Here is a 17,686-nt window from a genome sequence, read left to right on the forward strand (position 1 = left end):
GTGGTAGGTTGGATTAGGTCATCTCTGTGGGCAATTCCAACTTTGAGAACCCGTGATTCTTGTTACTTGAGTTACATGTGCCTTCTAAGAGAGTGAAGAATGCTCACAGACTGGGATGAGAGAAGGTTGTTGACACTAAGATGGAGGGTAGTCCAGGGCTGAAATCCAGAAGAAAAAAGCAATAGATGACACCCCACAAGTGAGAGCCAGCCAGGAGCAGAGTAGTTGAGGTGTCTGTATGTCTGAGATGGTCAGGAACATTTCAGAATGACCTCAGGAAGCCCAAGATCTGTTAGGATTCCTGAGGGGAGGGGAAAGAATGTATCTCAACCTGAATTTATATGAGACAGAGCTATGATCACTTCTCAAGGACAAAAAGGCAAATGGAAAATTGTTTGAGCAAAAATGGGTCTGACTATATCATTTTGGAGGTAACAGGGATGGCCAGGGATTTATTTTTTCTTCTTATCCAACAAAAAGCCGCAATTTTATTATTGATAGAAGCAGTACAAATTTCAAATCAGGTTGCATCTAAAATACTGGGAAAACATCCTTATTTCCAGATAGTTACATCATTACTTCCATAACAAGATTTATGGTATCGTTACTGTTGTTTTTCAGGGCTCAGACAGCCTTTACTCTGGATACATTTGGTTGGTCTGTGACCAGTTCTATGTCCTTGACATCTATGCTTGTTTCCATCAGTCTCTTCCTCTTTACTTTCTTCTTGGACAGTGAGAGTTTGTATGTATTTCCCTGTGTTTGGGATTTCTTCCTTCTGAACTTGAAATTTTCAATGGCAGCTAGCTGAGCCTCCTGAGAGAGATCCTAAGGTTTGGCTTCCGCAAAGACCATGTAGGGATCTGAAGCTGGCGCCTGCAGACATCTGGCTTTTTGATGACAGAGAGGGAGTTCTTAGGTTTCCAGATGCTAACTTTTGTAAGTTCTGTTTCATGTCCGAGGTCCAGCCTGGAAAGAGCCCTTTATGCTTTCTTTTCTTTGAGTCCCTGCTTTGCTTTACTCACTGGTTACTTAGGAAATCTCCACTGCTGCCACCAGTTTTCTCTGCAGAGGCTTGTTCCTCAAGGTCAAGTACTGATTTGTCACTGTCAGATTCTGTTTGGGACCCTGTTTCAGCCTGGGGTTGGGACAGTTCTGGCCCTGTGGCTGGGACAGATGGTTTCTGTCATTTCCCTGGACATTTAGTGAGGAGAAACAAAAATCAAAAATGGTCAGAGAAAGAGACCTGGATGGTGGCCAGGGTTTTAACTAGCTTTTTCACCCAGAGAGTTGAATGTGGAGACTTACCCCATGAGTTTAACACTCTACAGAGTGAGGAGAAGCAGGGAAAGGATTCTGAGGGCTGCCAGAATTCCAAGAGCTGTTTGGATTTTTATCAGTAAACAAGCATTTATTAAGAACTTGCCATGTGCCAGTCAATATGCTAAGGGCAATCTTTAAACCATGCCACCTGGTCTTGGGACTTCTCATTCTTCTTCACTAGGACTCAGATCCTACCCCTGGAATGCTGAGCTTTGATTTTTGGGCTTTTATCTTCTCTTGCCTAGTTCTATGCCTATCACAGAACTTCTTGACCAACTCTAAGTGATGCCCTCTGCACTCTGGCATCCCCCTTTAGAATAGTAGCCCCTTGAGGGTAAAGATTATTTCACTTTTGTCTTTGCTTCTCATTGCCAAGCACAGAGCAGGCATAAATGCTTGTTGGTTAATTGATTGAAGGATTCTGGCCGATAGCAGGTGGCATCAATTGCACATGCCTTTATTACTGCTGGTACTGCTCTCTGGTCAGCATTTTCCTGGAAGTAGCCAGGGTGGTTTGGGTGGGTGTTAGGGAGAAAGTCATCCTTCCTGCCTGTCTCTGACACATCCCCTAATCTACCTGCTTGTTGCCATCTGGATCAAAGTTTGAAATGCTAGAGAAATTAGATAGTAGATATTATATGTCACATATAATACTCAATAGAGTATTGAGTGAGCCTGCACCATCCTCCTTCTTTCTGTCCCTATGATTCTGAAATACTCAGCACTGGATATCCAAATCTGGGCATCTGAGAGTAGTCCTTGTGGATGCTGAATGAGACATCTGTGGGAGCCACACTGTCCTTTAGGACAGGGGCTCAGAATTCCTTGAAGGGTGTTATTCTTGACACATTTAAGTCATATCTAACTCTTTGTGACCCCATTTGAGGTTTTCTTGGCAAAGATATTGGAGCAGTTTGCCATTTCCTTCTCCAGCTCATTTTATAGATACAGAACCTGAAGCAACAGGGTTAAGTGACCTGCCCAGGGTCATATACATAGTGTCTGAGGTCAGATTCTAACTCATAAAGATGAGTCTTCCTGACTCCAAGACCAGTGCTCTATCCACTGCACCATCTAACTACCCTCCTTGAAGTGTAGTACCACTATTAAATTTGCCAGGGTTGGCTTGAGGGTATGTCCAGGTGAACTGGGGCCCTGGCATGGAACTAGAACAGGATTTTCCCTACAGGGTGGGCAAAAAGTTTTAAGATTAGATGTCCCACAGGTGGCTCTGGCTTAAGCTCATTATGTCTCCACTTCAAACTCATCCTTCCTCCTAAACTGCTGGTTTCTGTCAGGGACACCACCATCCTTCCCAGTCGCCCAAATTCACAACCTCAGTGTGATTCTCTGCTCCTCGCTGTTACTCTGCAAATCCAGTTGTTGTCAAATTGTGTTGTGTCTGCCTCCACACATCTCTGGCACATAGTCCTTTATCTCTACTCAGGCAGCATCCCCTTAGCTCAGATTTTCATCACCTCCTGCCTGAATTCATTGCACTAGCCTCCCATTTGATCTTGCTGCCTCAAGTCTCTCTCTACTTCTGTGTTTGCCCAGTCATTTTCAGTTGTGTCTGACTCTTTTTGACCACATTTGGGGTTTTCTTTGGTGGTTTCTAGAGTGGTTTGCCATTTCCTTCACTAGCTCACTTTACAGATGAGGAAACTGAGGCAAGCAGGGTTAAGTGATTTGCCCAGGGTGTCCGAGGCCAGATTTGAACTCAGGAAGATGAGGCTTCCTGACTCCAAGGCTGGCACTATCCACTGCATCACCTATCTGTCCCTCTACTTCCATCCGTCCTCCACAAAGGTGCCAAAGTGATTTCCCTAAAGCACACATATGACTATGTTACTGCCCAACTCAAGCTCCATTGTGCCTCCTTAATGTCAAAAGGGACAAATAAAAACAACTCTGTTTGTATTCGAAGTTGCCTGTATTAGACTCTGCTCTGTACTCCCAGATATCAGTGCTTCTCTTTTTCTCCCTAGGCAATCATATATCTATAATGTAAATATCTACACATATTCATGACATTTTCCTTGCTACAATGTCGATTCCTTAAAGATAGGGCCTGTTTCAGTTTTGTCTTTCTGTTCCCAGCACTTAGCACAATGCCTAGCACATAGTAGGTGTATAATAAATGTTTGGTGATTGACCAGGGAAGACCAAGTTAGGCATGTAGGAAACTAGACCAAAGGGTCTGGATCAGAAGGTTTGTCCAGATGAGCAGGAGCTGAGGTCAGATAATCAGAGTGGAAGGCTGGGCCAGAGACAGTTCAAGTGTAAGCAGATTGGTGAAAGTTGTCAACATTTCTATTCTGGTACAGGCAAGCCCAAGAGGAGATTGTGAACTGGAAACCAACTGGCTGCACATTATAAGATGGGCAGGTCTGTGGTCTGCAGGCTGTGGTCACCACTGGGAACTCTAAGGTTCTAAGTTTGAGGTTGGCAAGAGTCAAGCTGAGGCCAGAGACAACAAGAGGGTTTGTCCCCAGAGGCACAAATTGCAGTGGTGCAGACATGTTGGTAAGAAATGCCTTTCAAAGCAGTGGTTCTAGATTTCTCTGGATTTCTCCATACCATAGTAATTTGTCCCATTCTTAAAGAGTCCTCATATGTTAGGAAGTGGCAAGAAAGTCCTGGGTATTCTGAGGCTTCACCTCTATCCCAGAAGTCATGGAAATCTGATAAAATAGTATGATGTCCTTAGGTTTGCTAGAAGATTCTACTGCAGCTGTGGGATTGAGGAAGACCTAGGTTCGAGTTCTGTTTCTGAAACAGAGTGGCTGGGAGACCCTGGGTAAATCACATAAGCTCTTAGTACTCTAAGCAACTCTCTACTACTAGAAGTTGTCCATCCCAATCCTCTTCCCAGTGGAGGTGGACCAGGCTCTTCTACATACACTTACCTGACTCCTTGCCAGACAGATATGGGGCTCATACTACTTAAATGAATAGGAAGTTAGCAACTACAAATCATTCCTCTAATTTGGCAGAGCATTGGACCTTAACCACCTGCTCTTCCACTGTGCTCACCAGCTCTTACCATCTGCCCATTGTGTGTCATCATTGACTAGTTAGTACCCCTGGGCTAGGATCCCTACAATGAGTTATTTGTCCAGGGTCTTGGCAAGATCATATTCTAGAAAAGCCTAGGAAATTCAAGTCAAAAAGTATGTTTAAATGCTTAACGAGTCATGAGGCATTGTACTAGATGTTGGGAACACAAAAATAAAAACAACCTTCCCTTTCTCACCCCATGCCCCCAAATCAATAATTCAACCTTTAGGGACCTTATATTCTACTGGGGGTCTGAAACACATACAGGGCTCAATACAAAGTAATTTTAGGAAGAATAAGCATTAATTACTAGTGGGATGAAAATCAGCAAAGGCTTTATATGAGGACTGGCAGTTGAGCCAAGCCTTGAAGGAAACTAGAGGGAGAGGTAAAGAAATGGAACATTCCAGGCATGAGGGACAACCATGAAGTCATGGAGACAAGAGGATGGAATGTTGAGTTCTGAGAACAGCTAGTAGCCAAATTTGGTGAGAAAATAGTGTATCGGGGGAGAAATGTGAAGATTGATTCACTTCTAATAGCAAGTATTTATTAAATACCTATTGTATGCCAGGCACTGTACTAAGCAGTAGACATCTAAAAACTAACAAAAAACCACAAGATAGTCCCTGCCCTCAAGGCACTCATATTCTGGAGAAGATAAGTCTGAAAAGGTATGTTTTCCTATATGGTAGCCTTTGGAACATGAAAAAAACAATAATTCACTTGTAGCAAACTGATGCTCAGGAATGGGAAACCCAGAAGCAGTCATATTTAGCATGGTGCCTGGCACATAGTAGGCTCTTAATACATGTCTATTGATTCATTGATATGTTAAGAGCTGTTATGTAGAGTGGGGAAGCATTCTTATTCTGTTTGGCTCCAAGAGGCAGATTTAAAACCAAGGGGTAGAAGACAGAGATACGCAGATTTTTGATTGCATATAAAGAAGACTTTTCTAGCAGAATGAGTTGCTTCATGAAGTGGTTAGCTCCCTGTCACAGGAAGTGTTTGAGCAGAAACAGGATGACCACCTGTCAGGATTGTTGTAAAAGAGATTCCTAAGATGGGGAAAACATGGAATCAGCTTCTAGGGTCTATATATCTGTGTCTTTTAATCTTCTCTCCAGAATACCCTCAGATAAGTAGGTATTACCTTTTTAAAAAAAAATTAATTGCATCTATGCTTTCATTGGTGTAGGGAACTCCTGGTGAGGAACTTTCTCTACCAGTCCAAGACGAATGCACAACAAAGAAGCCTTTATTAAGCACTTACTATATGCTAAGCACTATTCTAAGTGCTAAGGATGCAAATAAAAAATTAAGTCAATATTAGCTCTTAAGGAGCTCATAGTCTAATTGGAAGAGACAAAAACATATAGGAGGGTCCAGCTGCTAGGCAGATCTCGAGGTCCAAGAGCCTATAGAGGTCTGTGTCAGGCAGGTGGTAAGGCCCAGTGGTCTTCTATCATATAGGAAACAGTTGGTAACTTCCCTGCTTATTCAAGTAATGTGAGGACAATGCCCTTTTGGCAAGGTGGAGGTAAGTGGTAGAGTGTCCTGGCCCACAACCATTGGACAAAGGAGACTGGGCCAGACAGCCAGAATGAGTTGACAATTTCCCTGCAACTTATAGTATTAGAAAGTTGATTAAAATAAATGGTCACAACCAGTTATGTGCCAGGAAGGACTTGAACTCAGAACTTCCTGACTCCAAAGCTCTATCCATTATACCATGTTGTCTCTCAGACATTACCTTACATTGGTAAATTTGTAAGTCCTTTCAACACTCCTCCTCTACAAGAGGTAAATATCTGATTTCTTCTTTGATGTCATAGGTCTTGGAGCTTGAAGGAACCTTAGAGAATTAAAAAAAAATTCTATCTTGTGATTTTGTGTTAAGGGAAATGAGACCTGTGGGGGTTAAATGATTCATCAGAGGTCATCCAGGTAGTAATTAGTAGACCTAGAATTTGAATCTATATCCTTTAATTCAAAATCCTATACCTTTTTCCCTCTGCTGACACTTGGTCACAACAAAGTTAGAAAAATTCAACAGGATAGCATTGACTTAGTCACAGTTGCAGAGACCTTCTGAGACTAGGTCAAGGGGCAAGGTCCAGTGGTCAGAAACCGTTCCATCAAGGCCAAGTGTTCCAAGGATCGTTGAATCTGGGCATTTAAACCCAGATTTACTACCTTTAAGGCATGAAACTTTGCTGGCTACCCAAGGAGATCAACTGATACCACAGGAACTGTGAAGTGCTAGGAAACCAGAAGAGGATTTCAATTAAAAGCAGCTTGCCGATCAGGTACATGCTTAATGCTATAATTACCCAGTGGTGACAGCTCCATGAAGCACAGGTGAGCGGGAAGTACTGACCAAGCAATTTTTAAAAGGTTGGTCTAATGCTCTTCATTTTTCACTGAAGCCCAAATTGAGTTTATGCTTTCAGGGAATAATGAAAAAGATAGAGAGTTGAACATGACAATCTAATTCCCAGGTCCCCAGATTGAAAAAGCAATGTTTCCTCTGAAAACAGAGTGGCCCCAAAGAGATGAGCTCATTGCAGAAGCTAGGTGGGCTTACCTTCTTTTGATAGAAGCCATATACACAAATGTGGAAGCTCTGTCTTCTTTCCTGTTAGGAGGAAAAGTAGACTCTTTGAGTTTTGAGTAAAGGAGGGCATCAAGGGGCAACAGAAGGACATGAGCCAAGGTATGTGGGCAGTAACACTGGCTCCTCTCCAGGTTTCTGACTTTCTAAACTTTTCCACTATACCTCAGCTGTCTTCTCACCTTGGAAATTCCCTCCACTCTTGTGGCCTTCTCACTCTGAAGATTCTCTCCATCCCATGGCTCCCTTCTTCCATTTATGAATTCCTCCCAGAACCTCCATTTTGAAGAAGGCCAAAGGCTTGCCATCCTTTATTGCCTCCCAGCTCTGATTATAACTCTCCAGATTTGGTCCTCATGTGGGTACCTGCCCTCTCCCCTGCCCCATTTTTCAGATTTTTAAAACTGTGTTTTCCCACTAGAGTGTAAGCTCTTTGAGGGGAAGGATTGGGGGTTTTTTGCTTGTATTTATATCCCCAGCACTTAGCAAAATACCTAGTACATAGTAATCATTAATAAATGCTAGTTGCCTAGGTTTGACTTAGATAAAAATGAATGGATCAGTTCAGGAAACAATGAATTCCCTAGTGAATAGTGGGACAGAATTTTCTTTGGCCCTTCTTGCTGAATCAACTTTACATCTGCTGGCTCATTTGGTCTCTAACCCACCTTACTCTGACCTTCACATTCATTGCTAAGCCAAACTTAAGGGTGGTCCCATCAAGGAATTTTGATTCCCTGTAATAAAGGATAGTGTGACTCTCACAGATACCACCCTCAGCATCCACAAGACTACTCTCAGATGTACAGACTTGTTTATTTAGTGCTGAATGCTTTAGAGTGACAGAGAGACTAGGGACTGGAAAGTAGGGACTAGAGTCTCATGGATGGTGCAGGTTCACTTGAGGAGTTCTTGAGTTCATGAGTACTTCTTTCACTGAGCATTGGGCAAATTACAACCATTCTGTGCCTCAGTTTCTTCATATGTAAAATGGAGATGAGAGAAATAACACCACCTTTTCCCCACCAGAGTTATCTTGGTTTGTTTTGATTTTTGTCTAGAACTCTGATTTTGTTGGTACTATAGAGACTTCTCAATGAAGATCCTTCCGATGACCCTTCTGATGCCAAATGAAGATGGACAACTGGCATTCATACTGCTATTGATAGCCTTAGGTAGCTGCTTGGGACACAAGAAAGTTAAGTGACTTGTTTGGGGTCATTCAACCAGTGTGTTTTAGAGGTAGGACCTAAATTGAGATGGTCCCACTAGACTCCAGGACTACCTCCCCATCTAACTGTGCTAGGCTATTCCTCACGAGGTCGGTGTTAGTATAAAATGATTGCACAGAGAATGCAACATATGTGTCAACTGTTTTTCCCCAGTAAAAATTCACACAGTTATTAAGTTAATCTTTAGCCTTTACTGGTTCCCAGCACCCTATAGGATAAAATGCAAACTTCTCAGCCTGGCATTTAAGGCCCTCCACAATCTAATTTCAGCCTTTTTAAATAAGCATTCTCCTTCTTATACTGTACATAGTTGTCCTGTCAAACCGTACTATTAGCTATTTCCTGTTCTCTCTTATATTGTACTGCCTACATGCCTTCATGTGGGCCATCCCCCTTTCCTAGAATGTACTCCCTACACATTTCCACCTATGGAAATTCTTTTCTCCCTTTAAGGCCCAGTTTAGGTACAACTTCTAAGCTTTCCTTGTCCTACACCTACTCCTACCCCTACACCTTAGACTGAAAAATCTCTCCCTTTTAACATTTTCTGGATCATCTGGGACCAAGAAGAAAAATATAACCCCCCTTCCATATGACATCTCTTCAGATACTACCCCATATCCCTAAGCCTTCTCTTCTCCAACCTAAATATCCCTAGTTCCTTTGACCAGTCCTCGAAAGACATGAATAGGAGGCTCTTCACAATTCTAAACTCCCTCCAGCTTCTCGATGTCCTTCCTAAAATAAGCCCAGAATTGACCATAGAATCTTAACCAGGGTAGAGGGCAGGGAGCCTATCACCCTTCTATTCCTGGAAGCTCTTGCCTTTCAATACAGCTTAAAATTGCATTAGTTTTCTAGTGGAAGCTTTGGAGGATCAGTAAGATTTGAATACGTGCAAAAGCTGCATTCTGGATAGGGATCCCAGAAGGAACAAAGTACAGAGAGGCCTTTGGGGAGAAGGAATTTTTGATGCGACAATCCAATATCCTTCTGCTGCCCTAATTGACCAGAATTGCCATTGGTTCTCATTTCCTATGGGGTTTTCCCATTTGGATTTTCTGTTCTGATGCTTTCAGATCATAAGATAAAGTAGTCCACAAGCTTGTTTGTTTTGATCCTCATACTTTTTTCTTTGCCTTTCTTTGTATCCCTATCACTTACCATAGTGCTTGGCACATAGTAAGCATTTCTTGACTGACTTACTGACTGCCAGAAGGATCTGAGAAAGAATTCCTGGAAAGGTCATTTAGACAGAGGACAAGTCAAGCCAAGTCAAGAGGCATTTACTAATTTAGGTTGTGATTTAACCCATTCTTTAGAACCACTAGTTTCTATTTCTGGTATGACTGGGCTAGATCTCATTACCTCAGGCTAGCCATCCCCTGCAAAAGTTGTGTTTACCCTAAGAAGAAGCCTGGTGTAGGAGAACAGTTCCATTTACAAGGCCATTTTATGATTATATGCAATCCTACCATGTTTGTTCAACTCTCTCCAGACCTTGAAAGGCTTAGTTTTTAAAGGTTTTCAGACATGTGGCCAGTCTTTGTAGCCAATGAAATCCACTTACAATTGAAGCAAAGAACTCCTCCCCACTCTAAAACAGATGCTAGGTTTAAAAATGTCTTTGTATTTTATTAGCAGATAAATACCTAGTTATAGCTGCTATTTGCCACTTTTTGTGATTATCTCTGTGTGTGTGTATGAGAAATCCTATTCTGCCCCCAATACATTTTATCTCACTTGACCCTTAACTCTCTAAATCACATAGTACCAGATCTAACCCCATTTTACAGACGAGGAAACTGTGACCCAGAGATGCTAAGTGAATGCCATGGACCTTGTTCCAAGAAGGAATTTCAGAAATGGAATTTAACTCATGCATTGTTTCCAACTAGTTGTTAGTAAATTGAGAGCCTAATTCTAGCCCACCCCCACTTTGATTCATAGTGTAGCCTCAAATTGCACCGTTTTTCACTGGGCTCCACTTTCCTTACCAGCTATGGTGAGCCTGAGTTTTCGAGGGACTATCAAAACCCTGGCCGGAAGCCAAGGACTTTGTTGTCCTCAAACCCATGAATGGGTTATAGTGTTATTTAGGGTCGATTTATTGTGTTCATTACATTGACAAATGAGGAAAGTGCTTTTTTCCCTCTCTTAAATAAATCACTGACCGTTTCAGTTTTTATTTAAGAAGCTGCTAGCCTGAACTTGTTAAATGAAAACACACCTCAATCAATACATAATAGCTCATATTTCTTTATTGCTCTAAGGGTTACAAAGTGCTTTCCTCAGAACTCTTCAAGGTAAGTAATGTAAGCATAGTTATACTTATTTTAAAGATAAGTGAAACTGAGGCTCAGAGAGGCTCAGCTGATAGCAAAGTTTATGTCTAGTATTTTAATTTTGCCAAGTACTTTACCCACGTTCTTTCTTTTGAGCCTTATGATGTTGGTGTTAGAGATATTGTTATTCCCATTTTATAGATGAGGAAACTGAGACTCAGAAGTGAGTGACTTGCCTAGTTACAGGTAATAAATGTGAGACAGAACTGGTGTGAGGTCTATGTCTTCTAAAACAAATATTCTCAGGGGATAGAGTACTGGGTGAAAATCCCACCTCTTATACTTAGGGGCTGTGTAAACCACTTTTATCTGAGTAAACTGCTTAATCTTTCTGGGTCTCAGTTCTCTCATGTGTAAAATGGGAGAATAATACCTAAGTCACAGGATTGCTATGGAGCTCAAATGAGATAATGTGTGTAAAGTGCTTTGTAACTTTTTAAGTCCTCCATAAATGCCCCTTCTTATGATTATTATACTGTGTTGCAGTCCATCAGATAGCACAGTTTAGAAGCTTCTCTCTCCCATCTGCAGTAATGCATTAACCCTAGTGTCCATCTGCCCCTGTCGTGTATTGACCATGCCTCTTTTCTTTGCCTCCACTGCCTATCTGCAAGGAATGTGTTCAGATACCCCCCCCCATGACTGCTTTTAACAGTGGCTGACTTTCCTCTAAGGATAAAGGGTAGGAACTGGACTTATGATTTCATGGATGCCGGAAGATCCTGGTCAGTACCTTCCTCTTTACCATTGAAGATCTGCACCTTTTCTAATACCTCTAGTCTTACAAAGTTCCCTAGAATACTAAGAAGTTAAATGATTTCCCCAGAGTCTCACAACCAGTTAGAGGCAAGACTTGGATAGGCTCTGAGGCCAGCTCTCTACCCACTACATCATGCTTCATCTTAACTTTGGCATCAAATTTTACAATATTACCATCACCATTTCACAGATGGGGACGATGAGGACAACAGAGATGAAGTGGCTTGCCTAAGGTCACAGGACTAGTAAGTGACAGAGCCAGGATTTGAACCCAGGTTGCCTGCCTCTAAGGGTTGGGCTTCCTTTGCTCTTACACAGATGCAATAATAACTCCCAATAGAGGAAGATGTGCCTTTTATGAGATAGATTAAGGGTGCAGGTTCCACATGTCTCACTAAATGGTTGAGGAGAGGGGTCAATCCTGGGAGATGGAGAGGGTCTGGCGTTCTTGGACAAGTTATTCCTGTAGGAAGCCTTGTGCTTGACTGGTAGGGGAGCATCTTGTTTGGAATAAATGAGTTTTGATGGGTGGGTATTTTTGGAAACTGAGAAAATGGAAGTGGGTTTCGCAGCCAAGTTTGTCCTTTTTGTATCTGGCAAGCACTGATGCCTTCGCTGCCTTTTGTGTTTCAGATGGAGCTGAAATGAGGCAAGGCTGGCTTGGGTTCGTTTACTTTCTTGTTTGCTCAGTGACTTCAGCACCAGAGACTGCTTGCTGTAGCACAGTAGGGACAAGAGAGGGAGCCCAAGAGCCCACCTCACATCCACCTTGTCATGGTCCTATTTCTTTATGACATCGGTGTTAAAAGCAGAGCCTATTAGAGCTGGAAGGAATCTCAGAGTTGGTCATCTAATCCAGGCTCATCCTTTCCCTTCATTTTATAGAGTAAGAAACAAAGACCCATAAAGTTTGTGACTTGCCCAAGTGATGTTGGTAGAGCCTAAATTTGAACCCATTTCCAGAGCCAGTGTCCTTTCCACTATACCATGTTGTGACTGCATCTCTCCAGTATATTTAACAATGTCTACTTAGTGTTATCTGTTTTTGTCTTATCTTTCCCTCCATTTGGCTATCACATATAAAAAGGCAGGTACCCTGTCTTATCCAGACTTTGTATCTCCCCTAGAGCCTGCTAGGTGGTTAATAGATTTTATTTGTGTAGCAGTTACTGCTTAATCAGAAATTTTTTTATCTGCTAATGAAGGCAGATGGAGAGAATAGCTCCCCCAAATAATAAACTGACTTGTACAGAACAATCCTGAGGGCTTGTGGTATAAACCTCATGGAAGAGGCATTATTTACTAAGGGACTTGGAGTCAAAGTTCTTATTCCCCATTCTTGCATTTTACCCTCTCGACATTTTAAGACATCATTTTTTGTCAGGGGAAACTGAAACAAAAATGAAATGATTTGAGCATAATCATGCAGCCAGTTGAGGGCAAGCTGGCATCATAGTCTCAATACCCCACTTCCTAGCTTGGTCCTGATTCTTCTCAATCACACTGATGATGACACTACTTTGCAAAGACTTTTTTAAAAGATTAATTCAATTGAACAGGGAAAGAAATCTTTGCAGCTGGTGGTTTTGTGAAGGACAAAGCAGGTATTTATTCTCAGAGATGAAAGAAGTGATTGAAAATAAAGCTTTTTTTGGACTAGTTTACAGCAGAAAGTGGGCACCAAAACAGTCATTCTGCTCTGAATACAAAGGAGAGGCTCTGCAAACTCTTTGTTTAGAAAGTTTGAAACAAAGGTTCTCAGAATCAAGTGGCTCTGTGCCCATCGACAAGACCAGGAAGCAAAGACGAGTGCCCAGACTACAGCAGGAAACCTTGAGACAGAACTGACAAATTATGGTATTGTCTTAATGGAAACCTCAAATCTTCACCCAGAAGCTGACCATTCCCTTGCTTGCATGGGACACTGGCTGAGAATGGAGGTAGGGTCTGGAAGGGATCAGAACTCAGCAGCTGGTAACTTGGAGGCCAAGAACTGTGACGTGCACCAATCTAGAGCCATCTCCACTTCAAGTGTTCATATTGACTATCTGTGTCCAACCTGTGGTACAGCCTTCTGCACTTGTGTTGATCTGATCAGTTGGACATACTGTACCTTGACCCCAACATGGTGATGTTATTTTGGTCTCCTTCAAGAAGAACAACAACTAATCCACCAGCCTGTAGGCCAGTGTGATACACAAGTTATAAGGCAAAGTCTATCTGTGTCCAAAGTCAAGGACAGCGGCCTTCAGGGGCTTTTATCATTCTGTCTTTCCTAATGCCTTATTATATCTAGCCCTATTCTTCATCCTTACTGTGACCTACATTGTTTCCAATACTTAGGGCTTTCCCAAGACTGCACTGGATACATTCTCCTCCCTTTCCTATGTAGGATAATGTTTTACCTCAGATCATCGTGGTCTGGTGTCATTGTTGTTAAATAGGTGCTAAATAATATTTAGCTACCAAATACAGTATATAATGTTTATTAAGGACTTGTTTATTTTAGTGAATTCAAGTCCATTCAATTAAACATGTAAGAGTATGCTGGGATCATAGAGCTGGAAGGCCTTTATTAATAGGACCCTTATCTCCCAGGTGAAGAAACTGAGGCCCAGAAAGCTTAAGAGACTTGACCACAGTTGTGCTGGTAGTAAGCTGGGATTTGTCCTTAAGTCCCTTGGCTATGAACTCTTTCTATGGCACCATACTTTCTTTAGATGTAGAGAGGACTGGATAAGGTCCTTGTAATGAGATGTGCAAAAATGAACCATCAGTCATTCTGTCAACAAGCATGTATTAGGCACTAACTGTATTGCAAACATTGCTCAACCCTGGAGTACAAAGAAAGGCAAAAACAGTTCCTACTTTCAGGTAGTTTACATTCTAATGGAGAGACAGCAGGTGAATAGCTACATACAAGATGTCTGTGTATGTATGTGTGTGTGTGTATGTATATATATATATATATATACACACATATATACATATATACATATATATACATATATACATATATACACATATATGTATATATACATACATGTGTGTATATATATACATATATACACATATATGTATATATATACATACATGTGTGTATATATATACATATATACACATACATATATATATATATACATATACATATGAGAGAGAGAGAGAGCGAGCAAGAGAGAGCACATGTACACAAATGGGAGCTAATGTCAGAAGGGAGAGACATTAGCAGCCTGGCAAAGGTACCAGAAGAAATCTCCTGAAGAAGCTAGGAGCGTTGAAAGAAGTGAGGGAAACTAAATGGTCATCGATTAGGGGAGGGGGGGGAACGAGAGGGAGAGAGAGAGAACGAGAACACATGCATCCCAGGCATGGGACAGTCAGTGAAAAGGCCTGTGTAGCTGGTTCATGGAGGACGTGAAATGGAATAAAGTTTAAGAAGACTGGAAATGTAGGAAGGAGCCAGATTATAAAGAGCTTTAAATGCCAAATACAGTACTTCATATTTGATAACATGGAGGTAACAGGAAACCACTGAAGTTTATAGAGTAAAATGGACAGATTTATACTTTTGTGGGGAAAAAAATCACTTTGGTAGCTGAAAGGAGGATGAGTTGGAATGCAGAGACTTGAGGTAGGGAAATGAATTAGAAGGTGATTGTAACAGCCTGGGCAGGAGGTGATGAGGGCTTGAACTTGGTTTGGCTGTGAGTAGAGAGAAGGGAGACATGCATGAGAAATGTTAGGTAGGATTACACATGTGTAGTGAGTGGAAGTGAGCCCAGGATGACACCCTGGCTATGAGCTTGGGTAACTGAGAGGATGGTGGGTCCCCTGACAGTAAAGGAAACCTCAGAAGAGCAAGGATTGAGAATGGAAGATAATGAGTTTGGTTCTGAATATGTTGGTTTGAGATGCCCAAAAGGCGGTTGCTGAAAGGAAAATTCAATGAATAAGACATTGCTATTCTGTTTCCTTATGGAACTTAACATTTAGGAGGCAGAAAGACATAAATAACTATACCAAAAAAGAGAACATGATGCCCTCCATATACTGGCTCATTTGCAATTATTCTTTGCAAATGACTCTATTTCCCATCTCTGTATTTTGACGCTGCCTGTGTTCAATGCCTCCTTCAAGACATCTCAAATCCTAACTTATGCAGGAAGCCTTTTTGGTTCCCCACTGCCAGCTGCTAATGCCTTCTCTCTATGAGACTGTTCAGTCTTTTCAGTAGTATCTGACTCTTTATGACCCCATTTGGGGTTTCTTGTCAAAGATACGAGAGTGGTTTGCTATTTCCTTCTCTAGCTCCTTTTACACATGAGGAAACTGAAGCAAACAGATCTAAGGGACTTGCCCAGGGTCACACTGCTAATAAGTGTCTGAGGCCAGATTTGGACTCAGGAAGATGAGTCTTCCTGACTTCAGGCCTGGCACTCTATCCACTATGTCAGCTAGGTTTCTCCACTATGAGATTACCTTCCATCTATTCTGAATTTATCATATAAGTACCTAGTTATTTACGTGTTGATTCTCTCCCCACCCCCACCCACCTGGCTTAGAATGTCAGTTCTTAGTGGGTAGGAACTGTTGGGACCTTTGTTTTTCCAGGGCCTGGCACAGTGGCTGACACATGATCAAGTACACGGGGCTTAATAAATGCTTGAGGACTGAGAGGTGGGGTTAAAGGGTGTGGTCTGCCACCAGGAAGCAGAATTTCTATTGAAGGGCACCACGTGTAGCTTGAGCTTGTGACCTTGAACTGCTCGGCGTTGTGTTCTACCCGAACGAGCCAAACCCGATCGGACTTGGTGGAAAGAATGCAAAAGAAGCAGCTTCCAAAATGAAAGCTCTTCTAACATTTCAATAAGCCAGAGAAGACTTGTACTTTGAGAAGACATCATGTCCTAAGAATGAGCAGATGGAAACTGGTGGATTTCCCCTGGGTATGGATGAGTCACATTCTCTCCATGGACGTCCAGTAGGCATGTTGATTAGAAGCATGGGGCACACCCCCCAAAATTTTGTGGCCTGATCTTATTAAGATGCTATGCTGCTGATCCAGAAAAGTTATTTCTTCTCTCTGAGACTTAGTTTCTTTTTCCAGAGAATGCGTTCTTCAGGTGCCTCATGATCCTTAGCTGTAATATATTGAATTGGGATTAACTTCTCTGTCATGCCCTGCATATACTGTTGAGCTCAGATGTCTAGCAATACAGGATCTAAGAAAGCAGGATAATGAAAGGCTACCTTTCCAGGCTGGGCAGAGCTGCGTCATGTCCAGCCCATATTGCATAAATAATACATGTCCCGATACTGGTTTAACGTTTCATATGTTGCCCATGCTAGTATGGACTGCACCACCTGAATTAGCATCCACAGGCCTATTGAAACTATCCATTGAGGGCAAAGCCAATTTTTCCCCTTGTATATCTTAATAGTCTCCATGTGTAGCAGGGCACATTTTACAAAGTACTTTTACATACATGAATTCCATGGATATTACAGTCGTAGGTCTAGAGTTGGAAGAGACCTCAGAGGCCATCTGGCCCAACCCCTTCATTTTATAGATGAGGAACGAAAGCCCAGGGGGTTAAGTGACTTGTTCAAGGTCACATGGCTATTAATCTTCAAGAGTGGGGCTTGAACCCAGCTTCTCTCAGAACACAACATGTGCTGTTTCCATTGAACCACACTGCCTCCTGGACCCTCCCAAAAGCCCTGCAAGGTTTATAGGATGGCTGAATATTATTATCCCAGGTTTAAATACAAAGGGCTGATATTTGAAGTGTTAACATGCTATGCCTAAGGTCAGATGGGAATTAAGAGCCAGATTCTAGATTATAACCTAAATCTTCTGATGCCTAGTATAGCAGAAGCTCTCTCCTATCCCATATTAGCATGCTTCATGTGGCAAAGGCACCAAGTCCTAACCAATCTCTCCTGGGTGCCCTCAATCAGTGCTAGGGGTGGGGCTCCCCAAGGAGGGGCCAGATAGCTGAAGAGATCGTGATCTGATTGGAATCAGCCTGCTCAGATTTATTGCTCCAGTTAATCATGGAGGGATGAGACCAGAGTTGTGTTGGAGTCACCCACTCCCCTGAGAGAACAGAAGCACATTATTCTCCTCCTTCCTTGCACACTGAGAACATTTGCAGCAGCTCTGAGCACAGAAAGGGTTGCATAAACATTTTAATATTGCATGAGGCTTGTATAAGGCTGAATGAGTATGTGAATGCTAAACCATGACACATAAAGGCAGAGAGAGATTGGGGTGGGGGGAGACCCTAAGATTGTCTCATTTTATCAACTGGAGAAGCCAGACTGTAGCAAGCCAGTACATTTCGATA

The 17,686-nt window shown here is 42.1% G+C and overlaps 1 protein-coding gene and 1 pseudogene across 1 annotated transcript in view; one reads left to right on the top strand and one right to left on the bottom strand.

Moving 5' to 3' along the window:
- ALK (ALK receptor tyrosine kinase) overlaps positions 1-17,686 on the top strand; it is a 1,019,362-nt gene that overhangs the window by 86,383 nt on the left and 915,293 nt on the right.
- LOC110206427 (nascent polypeptide-associated complex subunit alpha pseudogene) lies at positions 568-3,845 on the bottom strand (annotated as a pseudogene).

This window comes from Phascolarctos cinereus, unplaced genomic scaffold (genome assembly GCF_003287225.1).
Source record: "Phascolarctos cinereus isolate Bilbo 61053 unplaced genomic scaffold, phaCin_HiC Scaffold_2;HRSCAF=192, whole genome shotgun sequence".
Lineage (NCBI taxonomy): Eukaryota > Metazoa > Chordata > Mammalia > Diprotodontia > Phascolarctidae > Phascolarctos > Phascolarctos cinereus.